At 44.2% G+C, this 15,173-nt stretch overlaps 1 long non-coding RNA gene across 1 annotated transcript; it reads right to left on the reverse strand.

Annotated features, from left to right (window-relative positions):
- Window positions 1-4,834: 4,834 nt before the first annotated feature.
- On the reverse strand, window positions 4,835-7,400 carry LOC147343301 (uncharacterized). Its single transcript, XR_015156714.1, has 2 exons — window positions 7,093-7,400; window positions 4,835-5,039 (listed from the first exon to the last, which is right to left on the reverse strand). It is a non-coding gene; the product is annotated as an uncharacterized LOC147343301 (long non-coding RNA).
- Window positions 7,401-15,173: the final 7,773 nt, after the last annotated feature.

The raw sequence follows: 15,173 nt of genomic DNA on the forward strand, positions 1-15,173 counted from the left end.
TTAAAATAACCCTGCATGGTTATTGTCACTCAAAAGGTTATTGAGGCTTCTAGGGGCCCTGACTAGGCTGGGGATAGACAATGGGGAAGAGGCAGGGCCGGGTGGGGACACCATCTGCCTGAATTCACAGCCTGCTGTCCAAGACACCATGCCCATGTCCTCTCTATAAAACCTGGTCTGAAAACTGCCATGAGAGCATGGCATAATGGATAAGAGCATAAATAAGATCTTCTGGAGAGCTCAGGGTGAGGCAGGAGGAAATCCCGGTCATCCCTCCCCTGCTTGGGTTAGAAGTTTAGTGATTCTCTGACTTTTACAGTATTTGTGAAATGAGGTAACAGCCCAAACCCAGTAAGTAGATCCCCAGGGTTTAACATCACAAAAAAAGGCTCAATTCAAGTTGCCCATCCATGTGGACTTCCTTCAGGAAGCCGACAGCTGACTCCCACCCACTGGCTGAATTGTCTTCCCTCAGAACTGGAAGGGAGTGAAGTCAAACTGTGGGACAGATGGCAGAGGGGCCCCCTAATGCTTCTTCAGTGATGCCCCACATAGCCTCCTAGTCTGGCAGAGGGCTCCTGGACCAGCATGAAATAATAGAGGGATTTTTTTTTCTCCAATTAAACTGAAATTAAATTAACAGACAGACCATTCTCTATTTTTACATTCCTTCCCAAGGTTTCTTGAAGCTGTAACACCTCCTGCCACTGGTACGCTGAGAGGTAACACAGAGGAAAACCAGCTGAACCATGAGTGTATTAATTCAGGGACCAGATCATAACCAGCTCATAGTGCTGACTTTAAGAGTTTATTTTTTACGTGCTCATCTGCTTATGATTTTGAAACAGACACTTTGAATGCAAAAATGGTGTCTGCTAGTACTTCTACTCCTGCTATGTATGCTGAAAATGAAATTATCAGAATTGTGGGGTGGGGGGACAGCATGATTGTAGAATGGGATCTGATGGGGCTTACCTTGCTGGGTTGTGGAGGTTCAAGACGATCAAGAAGGGTGCCAGAGCAAAAGCAGGGGCTGGAGGGAGCTGGCATAATGCCTGTCTCGTAGAGTCGTTCTGCAAGTTTAAGTCATTCACTACCCGAAGAAGTTTGAGAGACTGCCTTCGATGTTGTTGCTGTATTTATTCAGGGGCAACCCTCAGGAGCACAGTCTTGTCCCCTGGCCTACAGGAGAAGGTGCCTGAGGGCTGTGATAGGAAGCAAGGTTGTGTCTTCTTTTACTTTCTTCATTAGCAGCAGCAACCTCAGCATGAGCATCCTGGTTCCATCACCTCAGTCAGGAGGTGGAACTATGTGCAGTTACAGACAAGGGTAGGTGCTCTGTGGCTTAGGAGATGGAAAACCTATTTTTCATTCTTTCAATAGACCAAGATGGGTTGGCAGGACTTTTGCTTTGCAGGAACTGAGAAGGAGGCAATCTGTGCACTGGCTTTTAAATTTTCTCCCTTGAAGAGGTACCTATCTCTTTTACCATGTTTCACAGACTGAAGCCAGTAACACAGCCTCGCTTCACCTGAGAAAGCCTGAGTAGCACAGCCCCGGGGTGGGGGGCTGGGCTAGCAGGAGCCACATGTGTGATGGATGGTCCCCATCACCTGAAAATATCTCCCTGTACCAGGCTTCAAGCCACAAAAGGATTGGACGGCTGGCTTCTGGAGGGTCATCCAGCTGGTCGGGAGAAGTCTCAGAAGTTCCAGATGATGTGAGAAGTCAACAAATGACACAAAGCCACTATTTGACCATTTGAAAGGCAGCCAGAAGGCCTCTGACACCCTCTGAGGGGCCATGGCTCAGGGTGTGGGAGTCAAGACAACTGCATGGGTCCAGGGGAAAGACCTGGATCAGTCCAGAAGAGGAGCACCAGAATGAAGGCAACCTGAGGTGGATGGGGAGGGTTCTGAGAACTGTGATTCAGCCCAGGACAGGATGGAGGGTGGCTTTACGGAACGTGACTAGTGAAGGCAGGAAGCAGCAGCACAGCATGGAGGGGAGCCACCTTTTTGAAGGTCTCAGAAGTCACTCAGGCTCTTGTTTAGAAGGATGCCATGTGCAAGGCCATGCTTTACAGAGATCACCATATCAGCACAGCAAAGGATGAACAGAGGAGTGCAGCCCAACAGCCAGACATTGCTGTTCTTGGTGTGAGGGGCTGAGCCTGGGTAGGAGAAGGGTCTGGAATTCAAAGGAAAGGGGAGCCATGGCTCACCACTTCTTGGACCACTTTTTCTACTGCAGAGAATTAGATGCCCTGGAAAAACTAGAAAAAGATAAAATAAAAATGTGTTTGCAGGCAGAGGATAATGTGAGAAGGCAGCAAGAATGGGCCAGGCCACCAAGAGACAGCCAGAGAGAGGTGACCCCAGCACTGGGGCTGTATGTCCTTCATGGCCACAGCCAGTCCCTGAGCAAAACAGAGGCTGCTCAGCTGAGGTCACCAGAGCTGGGGTGCTCCCATAGGATAGAGAAAAAATGAATGCAGAAGATGCCAAGGAGTGCTCATCAAGAACTTGCCATTTCAGATGGAGCCCAAGTCCCAGAGGGGGAGTCAAACAGGGCTGGACAGCCAGTCCCTGAGTCAGCACCATGGCTGGCTTTCACCAGCTCTGTCCCCACTGCATCTGAGTGCTCATCCCCATTCTAACTACAGGTCACTCTCTCTCACAAAGATTAAAAAACTCCAACACAAAACTCTAGCAAACTGAGCCTGGCAAAATATATATAAAAGATAGGGTATCAAGATCAAGTTTCAGGGTTAGTTTTTTAGTTTGACATTTGAAAATCAATCAAGATAATTTATCACATTAACAGCTAATGAAGAAAAAAACATATTATTGGCTGAATAGTATAAGAAAAAACATTTTATAAAATTCAGTGCCTATTCATGATTTTTAAAAACAAACTTGCGATGGAACATAACTTTTTTATCTGATTAAAAATACAGTAAACATTATACAAAATGATAAAATTAAGTTTTCCTCTCTGAGGTTGAGAATGAGATGTCTGCTCACCATCTAAATTTCTATTAAAGATCATTCTGGAGATCTCAGTCAGCGAAATAAAGCATATAGAAAATATAGGGAAATAAAATGTATACAGATTAGGGTGGAATAAAGCTATTATTCCCATATTACATGACATTATATGTAGAAAATCCAAAAGGATCTATACATAAACTAGTAGCATTAATTAGTAAATTCACCAAAGTCTCTGGGTACAAGGTTAATACACAAAAATAAATGATATTTCTACATAATATCATCAAACAATTATTAAATGAAGTAAAAAGTAGTTCAAATAGCTATGAATAACAAAGGACAGAAAACTTCTACACAGAAAACTGTAAAACATCCCAAGAGAAACTGAAAAATTAAACAAATATATGATATTTGTACTCTGCTTACAAGTTAAATAAGCTATATATTGTATATTGGCTGTATCTTGTCACCCTGCTTATTTAACTTATGTGCAGAGAATATCATGAGAACACTGGGCTGGATGAAGCACAAGCTGGAATCAAGATTGCCGGGAGAAATATCAATAACCTCAGATATGGAGATGACATCACCCTTATAGTATAAAGCAAAGAACTAAAGAGCTTATTGATGAAAGTGAAAGAGGAGAGTCAAAAGTTTGACTTAAAGCTCAACATTCAGAAAACTAAAATCATGGCATCTGGTCCCATCACTTCATGGCAAATAGATGGGGAAACAAAGGAAACAGTGAAAGACTTTATTTTGGGGGGCTCCAAAATCACACAGAGGGTGACTGCAGCCATGAAATGAAAAGACGCTTGCTCCTTGGAAGAAAAGTTATGACGAACCTAGATAGCATATTCAAAAGCAGAGACATTACTTTGCCAACAAAGGTCTATCTAGTCAAAGCTATGGTTTTTCCAGTGGTCATGTATGGATGTGAGAGTTGGACTATAAAGAAAGTTGAGAGCCAAAGAATTGATGCTTTTGAACTGTGGTGTTGGAGAAGACTCTTGAGAGTCCCTTGGACTGCAAGGAGATCCAACCAGTCCATTTTAAAGGAAATCAGTCCTGAGTGTTCATTGGAAGGTCTGATATTGAAGCTGAAACTCCAATACTTTGGCTACCCAATGCAAAGAACTGACTCATTTGAAAAGACCCTGATGCTGGGAAAGATTGAAGGTGGGAGGAGTAGGAGACTACAGAAGATGAGATGGTTGGATGGCATCACCAACGCAATGGACATGAGTTTGAGTAGTCTCCGGGAGTTGGTGATGGACAGGGAGGCCTGGCGTGCTGCAGTCCATGGGGTTGCAAAGAGTGGGACACGACTGAGCAGCTGAACTGAACTGATGATATTCGTGGATTGAAAGGCTAGATAGAATTGCTGATTCTTTCTGAAAAAGTTTGCATAGAATTAATACAATTGTAATCAGTGTCCCAGCAGCATTTGCTGTAGAAACAGACGGGCCAATATTATATTATTTTATAGTGAAATGTTAAGGGTTCATGCATACTCAGTCACTCAATCATGTCCAACTCTTGTGACCCCACGGACTGTAGCCCACCAGGCTCTTCCATCTTGTTCAGGCAAGAATACTGGAGTGAGTTCCCTTTCCTCCCCCAGGGGATCTTCCCAACTTAGCGACTGAACCCAGGCCTCCTGCTTCTCCTGCACTGGCAGGCAGATTCTTTACCACTGAGCCACCTGGGAAGAATATTAAGGGCTAGAGATTGCTAAAACAAACTGGAAAAAGTTGGAGTGCAAACACAACCGATATCAAGAGTCATTGTTACTGATCCAAGTTCCTACCAACTGACAGGCCAATAAATCAAGAGAGGAGTGTTGGGGCAAGGATAGCAACTTTATTCAGAAAGCCAGCAGACTGAGAAGATGAGGGACTTGAGTCCCAAAGAACCATCTTCCCCAAGTTAGAGTTCAGGCTTCTTTTGTACTAAAAGGGAGGGAGGAAGTTTTGGTTATGGCCAGAATGTGTTAATTTCTTCCTTCCTGCAGCCATTCACTGGTGGGCCTGATCAGAATGTTTCCTGTGAGATAAACAAACGTTATTTTAGTTTAACACTCATTACCTGGGCGGCAGGGTTCACAGAAATGGACCATTATGTATAATTCAAGCTTGTAGGTAGCATCTTCTCAGTGATGAATCTGTAACAGAATACAAAATTTCTTTCCTATTATATTATCGTAAAGTGACAGTGCAGTACTGTAGCCAGAACATGTGGTTTGACCAATGGAAAGAGCAAATCCAGTCCCACACTGCAGGGACGTGTGGCAAATGACAAACGTGGCACATAGAACAAGGGGAAAGGATTTTTTTTTTTAATTAAGTAATGCTGGGTCAATGGGATATCCATTTGAATATCAAAAAATAATAACCTGCTGCTTTAGAAAGCAGGTGGATTGAAGATCAAAATATGAAAGATAAAATAATAAGGTGTGTAATATAATATTGGAGAAAGTCTACAGGACTCTGTGGTGAAGAACCACAAAGGAAAAGATTAATAAATTGAACTATATTAACATTCATGACTTCTGTTCATCAGAACACACTATTAAAAGATGTCTGCAACATGTAAAAAGAAAGCTCATATCAAGACTATATAAAGAACTCCTGTGGATCAGTGCAAAAAGGACACTCACCAGTAGAAAAATTGGCAAAAGATCTGAGTAAGTGCTTCACAAATGAGATCATGCAAATACGGTAATAAGCATATAAAAGGGTACTAAACCTTATTAACCAGTGGGGACATTCAAATGGAAGCCGTAATGAAATCCCACCATACAAACACAGGAAGAGCTCACACAGAAAGATTGACAGTGCCCTGAATCGAGGAAGGTGTGCCGTCTGGGCAGCTGTTTGTCAGACACCCAACCATGTTACCCCATGACCCAGAAACCCTACTTCTAGATTTTGCTGCCTGTCCCTGAAACACAAAAACGAAAAGTATATCTTCCTAGCATAATTTATAAAAATTAAAACCAGAAACAACCTAAATTCTTCTCAGTAGAACTGACAAATTGCAGTATATTCATACAGCAGAGTCCTCTACAATGATGAAAATGTGTTATGTGCAATTACATATATGAATCATAACCATAATGTTGAACAAATAAAGCTAGAAACAGAGGGACATATACTGTTTAATTTTTTACATAAAGGTTAAAGACAGGCCAAAGTAATTCAAGTTATTAGAAGTGAGGGAGTGGTGACTTTTGGAAAGAAGTTGCATGCAGACTGGGGTCCCGGTCATGGTATTTTGCCTTCATCTGGGTGGAATGACATGGGTGGGCTCCACTTGTGCAGATGCACTGACTGAGCTGTACACACATAACAGATGCAGTTTTTGGTGTGTTTGTTATGTTTCAACAAAAGTTTACTTTTAAAAAGGAAGAGTGAACTTTGGGGTCTCTGTGAAAACGTGAACGTGTTAGTCACTCAGTCCTGTCTGACCCTTTGCCACCCCATGGACTGCAGTTTACCAGGCTCCTCTGTCCATGGAATTCGCCAGGCAAGAATACTGGAGTGGATAAACATTTCCTTCTCCAAGGGATCTTCTCAACCCAGGGATCAAACTCAGGTCTCATACGTTGCAGGCAGTTACCATCTGAGTCACCAGGGAAGCCCCTTGGGGTCTCTATATCACCCCAAATAAAATCTGTGGTGCAGGAAATGCTTACATTTAAGAAATTCGTGTTTTAATATATTCCCCTCCCGACCACACATACTCACATTTGTGGATGAACTCATTAAAAATACAAGCACGTGCCTGGAAGTGACACTGTCTATCAAGGTAACACCAAGGTCAACAATGCTCCTCCCATCACTCAGAATTGCCAAGTCACCAGCAACAGACCTGCAGAAGCCTAACTTCCTGCTCACAGCACCGGCAGACAGACCAGAGTTGTTCTGTTTCAAGGCTGAGGAAGCAGGAGGTTTGGTGACCCTTCCCAGTCCTGGCACAGACCCAGGCCTGGCCGTTGAACCCCTCCTCCCCTCTTTTTCTTAGAGGCCCACGGCCTTTCCTCGTGGATCAGGAGGCTCATCCTGGCCCGCCCTTCCCGGGAATGATATTTACTTACACAGCAGATAACCAGAGGCGTCTTTCTGGCTGTCATTCAGCGTATAAAACAGCAGAGGGGACACAGGGCACTTTGAACTGGGGACTCAGCCTCTTCTCTCTCTCCAGCCCTTCCACCATGCCCAGTAGGACTGACACTTCAGAAAGGCAGTTTTGGGGTTTCCATGTCATTTTTCTTTTGCACAACACGGCAGACTCTGAAGGGTCCCACTCAGGAAGTTCTTTGTGCGGCCCCTGGGCAGATGTTTTTTCGTCTCTCAGAGTTCAGCTCACACCTCCTCCTATCACATTTGAAACCTCTGAATGGAATAAAGCCACATTCTTTTTAGGTGAGATAACAAGTTCCAAATGATGAAAACAGCTTGCAAAAAATGTGCTAGAATAGTTTGAAAATGGTTTGTACTTCAAGGAATGCGGGGAGGGTGAAGTTTTCAAAACTGATCTTTGCTTTGAGAGAAGAATTGCTTTCAGTTGCTGTCAGAAATTGCTCGGCTCAGCCCCTGACAAATGCGCGTTATTTCTTCTTGTGGGAGAAAAAGTCACTAAAAGGACGAGGGAGAAAGCCTTCCTTTCCCTTCCTCTGACCCCCATCCTATGTGTCCCCAGGGTCTAGCACATCTGTGGCCTCCACTTCTACCTGGATCCCTGCTCCAGTCCCTAATCTCATTCCTCTCTCAGAACCCCTTACTGTGTATGTTTTTCCTTTGAAACAAGGTTTTACATCACATCTGCTTATCTTCTGAAGAAGATTGTGAGCTATGAAAGTATTTAACAAAGATTAAATGGACACTTAGCACCAGAAGTATTAGGTGACTAAAGTAATATTTATATGTATAACTGCATGCATTTCAGAGGAGAAATGTTTAAAATTGTAATTAGAATGGCTTTGGTTGCAAGAAATAGAAAACTCTGAATCCAATGTCCTCCTCAGTTAGGGATGTATGATGTCATATGACAAGATGACCCAAGCTCTGAGTTTGGCTAATCTGGCAACTCAACAACAGCTCTGGGGATCAGAGACCTTCTTCTTTCTGCTCTGCTACATTCTACAGGTTGGCTTTGTCCCCATGGACAACTGCCCCAATGTGCAAAATGGCTACCTAGATCCAGGTACTGCATCCAAAGAGAAAATAAAGGACTGTCTTTTCCTTGTGCACTTCTTAAGTGTGGAAAATCTTTTTCGGAACAACTCCTCCCATCCCCCCAGCAAATTTCTTCTCGCATCTGCTTCACCAGAACTTGCTCATGCTGAAACAATCAAAAAGGGGAATGGATTGCTGCAGTGTTTAGGATTCGCTGCGAGCTGAGGACAGGAGCTCTTCCCCAGAGGGACACCTAAACAGAACTGAGGTTCTGTCAGCAAAGAACACAAGGAAACCTTCAGAATAAGGCAAAGCTGTGTCTACCACTCTAAGGACTAGGATAGAGGTTTCCTTAAAGAAGAAAAGCAAATGGGCAACAAGAATAAGAAAAATGTTCTTCATGATTAGTCATTAGGGAAATACAAGTCAAACCACAATGAGATACCACTTCACATCCATTAAAGTCATTATAATAAAATAAAAAATAAAAAGAAGATAACAATTGTTGATGAAGAGGTGGACAAATTGGAACCTTTGTTTATTGCTGATGGGAATGTAAAATGGTCCAAACGATGTGGAAAACAGTTTTTTAGTGGTTTCTCCAAAGGTTTAGCATAGAATTATCCTAAGACCTAGCAATTTCATTCTTCTATATATGTGTGTGTGTGTATATATATATGTATATACACATATATATGCAAAAGAACGGAAATCAGGGGCTCAAATAGATACTTTCACATGAGTGTTCACAGTAGCATCATTCCCATGAGTCAAAAGGTGGAAATGACCCACGCACTCATTGACAGCTGAGCAGATTAAAAAAATGCACTATATGTGAGATAATAGAAAATATATACATATTAATATATATATTGGTCTCTGCCCTCCTAGTTCCTGGCCCAGAGCTCTTAAAATTCTTATAATTTTCTTAGTGATAAAGCTCCAGAAGCATCTTTAATTCTGATGTGGTAACTCTAGGTGGGCATCTGGCTGGCTCCTGAATGGGAGTGGGTCACCAGAAACATGAAGCTGTGATTAGAAGCTTGGATTTCTCAGCCACTGCATCCCCACTCTCCATCCTTCAGAGAGAGGGCTGTTCATTGTTCAGTTGCTCAGTCATGTCTGACTCTGTGACCCCATGCACTGCAACACACAAAGCTTCCCTATCCTTCACCATCTCTCAGAGCTTGCTCAATCTCATGTCCATTGAGTTGGTGGTGCCAGCCGACCATGTCATCCTCTGTCATCTCCTCCTCCAGCCTTCAATCTTTCCCAGCATCAGGGTCTTTTCAAATGAGTCAGTTCTTCCAATCAGGTGGCCGACTCTGTGCGATCCCATAGACGGCAGCCCACCAGGCTCCCCCGTCCCTGGGATTCTCCAGGCAAGAACACTGGAGTGGGTTGCCATTTCCTTCTCCAATGCATGAAAGTGAAAAATGAAAGTGAAGTCGCTCAGTCGTGTCCGACTCTTAGTGACCCCATGGATTGCAGCCCACCAGGCTCCTCCATCCATGGGATTTTCCAGGCAAGAGTACTGGAGTGGGGTGCCATTGCCTTCCATGAATATTCAGGGTTAATTTCCTTTAGGATTGACTGGTTGGATCTCCTTGAGAGTCTCTAAGGGACTCTCAAGAGTCTTATCCAGCACCACAGTTCAAAAGCCTCAATTCTTTGGCACTCAGCCTTCCTTGTGGTCTGACTCTCACATCCATACTCGACTACTGGAGAAACCATAGCTTTGACTAGATGGACATATATTGGCAAAGTGATGTCTCTGCTTTTTAATATGCTGTCCAGGTTTGTCATACCGTTTCTTCCAAGGAGCAAGCGTCTTTTAATTTCGTGGCTACAGTTACCATCTGCAGTGATTTTGGAGCCCAAGAAAAGAGAGTCTCTCACTGTTTTCATTGTTTCCCCATCTATTTGCTGTGAAGTGTTGGGACCAGATGCCATGATCTTGGTTTTCTGAATGTTGAGTTTTAAGCCAGCTTTTTCAGCCTCCTCTTTCACTTTCATCAAGAGGCTCTTTAGTTCCTCTTTGCTTTCTGCCATAAGGAGTCATCTGCATATCTGAGGTTATTGACATTTCTCCTGGCAATCTTGATTGCTTTGTTCAGCCCAGAATTTCACATGATGTACTGTGTATATAAGTTAAATAAGCAGGATGATAACATACAGCCTTGAAAGTACTCCTTTCCCAGTTTGGAACCAGTCCATTGTTCCATGTCTAGTTCTAAATGCTGCTTCTTGATGTGCATACAGATTTCTCAGGAGGCAGGTAAGGTGGTCTGGTATTCCGATCTCTTGAAGAATTTTCCACAGTTTGTTGTGATCCACGCAGTTAAAGGCTTTAGGACCAAAGCTCCTGTGCTTAGGACCAGAACTTACTCTATGTATCACTTCATCTGGTTATTCATCTGTATCCTTCGACATGTCCCTTAATAACTTGCAAATAAGTTAATGTTCCCTTGATTTCTTTGAGACTCTGCAGAAAATTAATTGAGCTTCCCTGGTGACTCAGCGGTAAAGATTCTACGTGCAGTGCAGGAAACCCAGGTTCAATCCCTGGTTCAGGGAGATCCCGTGGAGGAAGGCATGGCAACCCACTCTAGTACTCTTGCCTAGAGAATACCATAGACAGAGGAGCCTGGGAGGCTGCAGTCCATAGGGTTGCACAAAGTCGGACATGTCTAAAGTGACTAAGCAGCAGCAGTAGCAGCAACAAATTAATCAAGCCAGAGGAGGGGCTCAATTCAGTTCAGTTCCTCAGTCATGTCCGACCCTTTGCCACCCCATGGGCTGCAGCATGCCAGGCTTCCCTGTCCATCACCAACTCCCGGAGCCTGTCTGTTTCTATAACAAATGCTGCGGGGACACTGATTACAATTGTATTAATTCTATACAAACATTTTCAGAAAGAATCAACAATTCTATCTAGCTTTTCAACCCACAAATATCATCAGTTCAGTTCAGTTCAGTTCAGTTGCTCAGCCGTGTCCCACTCTTTGCAACTCCCTGGACTGCAGCATTCCAGGCCTCCCTGTCCATCACCAACTCCCAGAGACTACTCAAACTCATGTACATTGAGTCGGTGATGCCATCCAACCATCTCACCTTCTGTAGTCCCCTTCTCCTCCCACTGTCAATCTTTCCCAGGATCAAGGTCTTTTCAAATGAGTCAGTTCTTTGTATCAGGTGGCCAAAGCATTGGAGTTTCAGCTTCAGCAACAGTCCTTCCAATGAATATTCAGGACTGATTTCCCTTAGGATTCACTGGTTTGATCTCCTTGCAGTCCAAGGGATTCTCAAGAGTCTTATCCAGCACCACAGTTCAAAAGTATCAATTCTTCAGGGCTCAGCATTCTTTATAGTTCAACTCTCATATTCATACATGACTACTGGAAAAACCATAGCTTTGACTAAATGGACCTTTGTTGGCAAAGTAATGTCTCTGCTTTTTAATGTGCTGTCTATGTTGGTCATAGCTTTTCTTCCAGGGAGTAAGCGTCTTCATTTCATGGCTGCAGTCACCCTCTGCAGTGATTTTGGAGCCCCCCCAAAATAAAGTCTCTCACTGTTTCCATTGTTTCCCCATCTATTTGCCATGAAATGATGGGACCAGATGCCATGATCTTAGTTTTCTGAATGTGGAGTTTTAAGCCAGCTTTTTCACTTTCCTCTTTCACTTTCATCAAGATGCTTATAGTTCTTCGATTTCTGCCGTAAAGGTGATATCACCTGCTTATCTGAGGTTATTGATATTTCTCCCTGCAATCTTGATTACAGCTTGTGCTTCATCCAGCCTGGCATTTCACATGTATTCTGCATATAATTTAAATAATCAGGGTGAGAATATACAGCCTTAACATACTCCTTCCCCAACTTGGAATCAGTCTGTTGTTCCATGTCCAGTTCTAACTGTTGCTTCCTGACCTGCATACAGATTTCTCAGGAGGCAGGTCAGGTGGTCTGGTATTCCTGTCTCTTAATTTTCCACAGCTTGTGATTCACACAGTCAGAGGTTTTGGTGTAGTCAATAAAGCAGAAGTAAATGATTTTCTGGAACTCTCTTGCTTTTTCGCTAATCCAATGGATGATGGCAATTTGATCTCTGGCTCCTATGCCTTTTCTAAATCCAGCTTGAACGTCTGAAAGTTCATGGTTCATGTACTGTTGAAGCCTGGCTTGGAGAATTTTGAGCATTACTTTGCTACTGTGTGAGATGAGTGCAATTGTGTGATAGTTTGAACATTCTTTGGCATTGCCTTTCTTTGGGATTGGATGGAAAACTGAACTTTTTGAGTCCTGTGGCCACTGCTGAATTTTCCAAACTTGCTGGCATATTGAGTGCAGCACTTTCATATCATCATCTTTTAGAATATGAAATAACTCCACTGGAATTCCATCACCTCCACTAGCTTTGTTCATAGTGATGTGTGAGGGGCTAAAAGAAACTTCTAATTTGTAGGCAGGTTGGACAGAAGTTGTGCATAGCCTGGGGATCTCGTACTCACAATAGGCATCCAAAATAGGGGGCAATCTTGTGGGACTGATCTCTGAACTTGTGGGATCCGAGAGTACATCCGGGTTGATGATATAAGAATTGAGTTAAATTATAGGACATCCAGCTGCGGTCACAGAGAATTGCTTGGTGTGGGGGGAAACCCTACATATTTGGTGACCAAAAGGGTCATAAGTGAAGTTTTCTGTGTGAAAGTAGAGAAACACACAGGAAGAGAAAAGACTGTAGTTTTTCCATATACATTTATTATAGATGTCCATCTAGTGGGAGGGTTCAGCATCTGCTGAAATGAGGGCTCCTTATTCTTGAAGTGCTATGCCCCACCATCCACACAAAGCAGGTCACCTGGTCTGTTCAGCTCTGTGTTTGGAGCTCAAGTTCAGTCTGCCCTAATGAGATATCCCCTCAACCCTGGATGCCCTGAGGAGAACAGCACAATTAGAAGGCAGAAAACTGCTTGAAAACACAGCAACAACTTCAGATAAAGGCCTCCTGAGTCTGTATAAGCCTGGAATGGAGCCCCAGTTCTTGGTGCACACCAGCCCCTGTCTCCTCACTAGCACGTAGCTCTGTCCAGACAGGAACCGGGTCTCTGAAGGGCTTCCAGCTGCAGGGCCAGGGCAATGGGAGCCCCAGGCACAGAAGGAATGTGATTCTTTTTAACCTTCATTCAAACTAAGACACAAACATACATCAGGAAATAAAAAGCTACCAATGTTGTATATACTTTAAATTATTTCAAGAAATAGTTATTTTATAGTCCATTTATCTCTTTTCCATTTATTTTGCTTTATTTACTAAAATTTTTCCATTTCTTCTGTTCCCTTAGTTTCAGCATGTTTATATTTTGATTTTGCCTTGCTCTAGATAATGGCATCATAGACAGCTCCTCCCTCCCCCCTCCCCACTCCTCTCCCACCATTCCCTCTCCTTCCTTCATTTCTTTCACTTGTGTGCCTTACCCCCAGTACTCTGACCTTTGGACTAGACTCATTTGGACCCCATGATCCTAGAGTTTGATTAGCTTGGCCTGACCCTAATCCAGGTTGATGAGCGGTGGGGAGGGTACATCTCAGCCCTTCCTCTAACCCCCTTCTACCAGTGCATGGAGGGGAAGTTGAAGGAGAGAGTGGGAAGGGTGATGGGGTTGGGGGGGTTAGCTGTCTTGCTCAAGCTTTCCCTGTGATCTCTTCATCCCAAAGCCACACTGGTTCTGCTCCCTCTTGTCAGAAGCTAAGGGGCAGCTCAGAGGTGGCCCCTGCTGTGCTCAGTTTCCTGTCTTGGTTCCTAAACCTCAGGACAGAAGTCCTCTTCTTGCCCCTAATCTTCTTAATCTCTTTCCCATCTTCTGGTGCCAACCCCACACTTTCAGTGTGGCATGGGTTGTAGTTAGTGGGTACTAAAAAAAAAAAAAATCTGAGAAGAAAAAAGAGAAGCAAACTCACATACACTAAAGCATCAAATTTGGGGAGGAATTTCTGTCCATTTGCATCTCTTGAGCTTAAGCTTTGCAGGTGACTTCAAAGAGCCAGCATCCACCAGAGACTCATTCCATATGCAGAAAGAAACAGAGTCCCAGCCTGAAGGTGGATGGGAAGGTCCGTGTGGACCAAGGAGCAAAGAGCAAAGGGGGGCCTCAATATAGTCAAGGAGACTGTACCCCCACTTCGGTGGAAAGAGTGAGACAGCAGGCACCGCCATCCACGCGCATGCTGGTGGTGGCACTTGGCGCTTCCAGTAAACAGCAGCTGTACTGGGGTGCTCATTACTGATGAAGACTTCCCATCTTGGGGTCCGGTATCCTTCCTTCTTCCAGCTTCGGTCTTGAGTCCCTTTTGTGGGTGCAAGAAGACAGGTCAGGGCCACGCAGTCCTTGGAGTGTCTATTCTCAGATAGGGGACTGGAAAAGCATCCTGCTGGGTCTATTGCTTATATGGAAGCAGGTTTCATAACTTCCCCAATCCCAGAAGTCAGTGATTTCTTAGTTCCCACTGTTCAGCTGGACCTAACCAGAGCCCCTCCTCCCCAGGGACACAGTTTTGTTCTCAGGGGTGCATGTGGTTGGGAACGCTAGCTGGGACAGGCCACTGGGGCCAGGAACCTGGAAGCAGAATCCAGACTTTGAAGCACTTTCTCAGTCTCCTGATTGCATGTTTGGGGAAAATCAGTAAAGGTCACCTGCCCAGCCCTTAAGCGGATGTCTAACTTCCAGAAGGAAGGAGGTCCCAGAGGTCCTGAGAACAGCACCCAAGAGTGGCACTGCGTCAGGCTTAGAGATCAAGTGGGCTGCCCTTCCAAGGTCCCCACCGGGTCCTGCTGGCACCTCTGGGAACTTCTCCCACCATTTCTACAGCAGGAAGAGAGGCTGAGTCATGGGGAAGGGTAGGGGCAACTTCTGCACACCATCTGTTGTCACCTAGGAAGGGGCAGACTTGATCCCTGGAGCATGAACTCAGACCCAGCCCAGCCACAAACAAT

Source organism: Bos grunniens, chromosome 28 (genome assembly GCF_055505025.1).
Source record: "Bos grunniens cultivar Pamir isolate PY7600 chromosome 28, Bosgru_T2T1.0, whole genome shotgun sequence".
NCBI classification, from domain to species: Eukaryota; Metazoa; Chordata; class Mammalia; order Artiodactyla; family Bovidae; genus Bos; species Bos grunniens.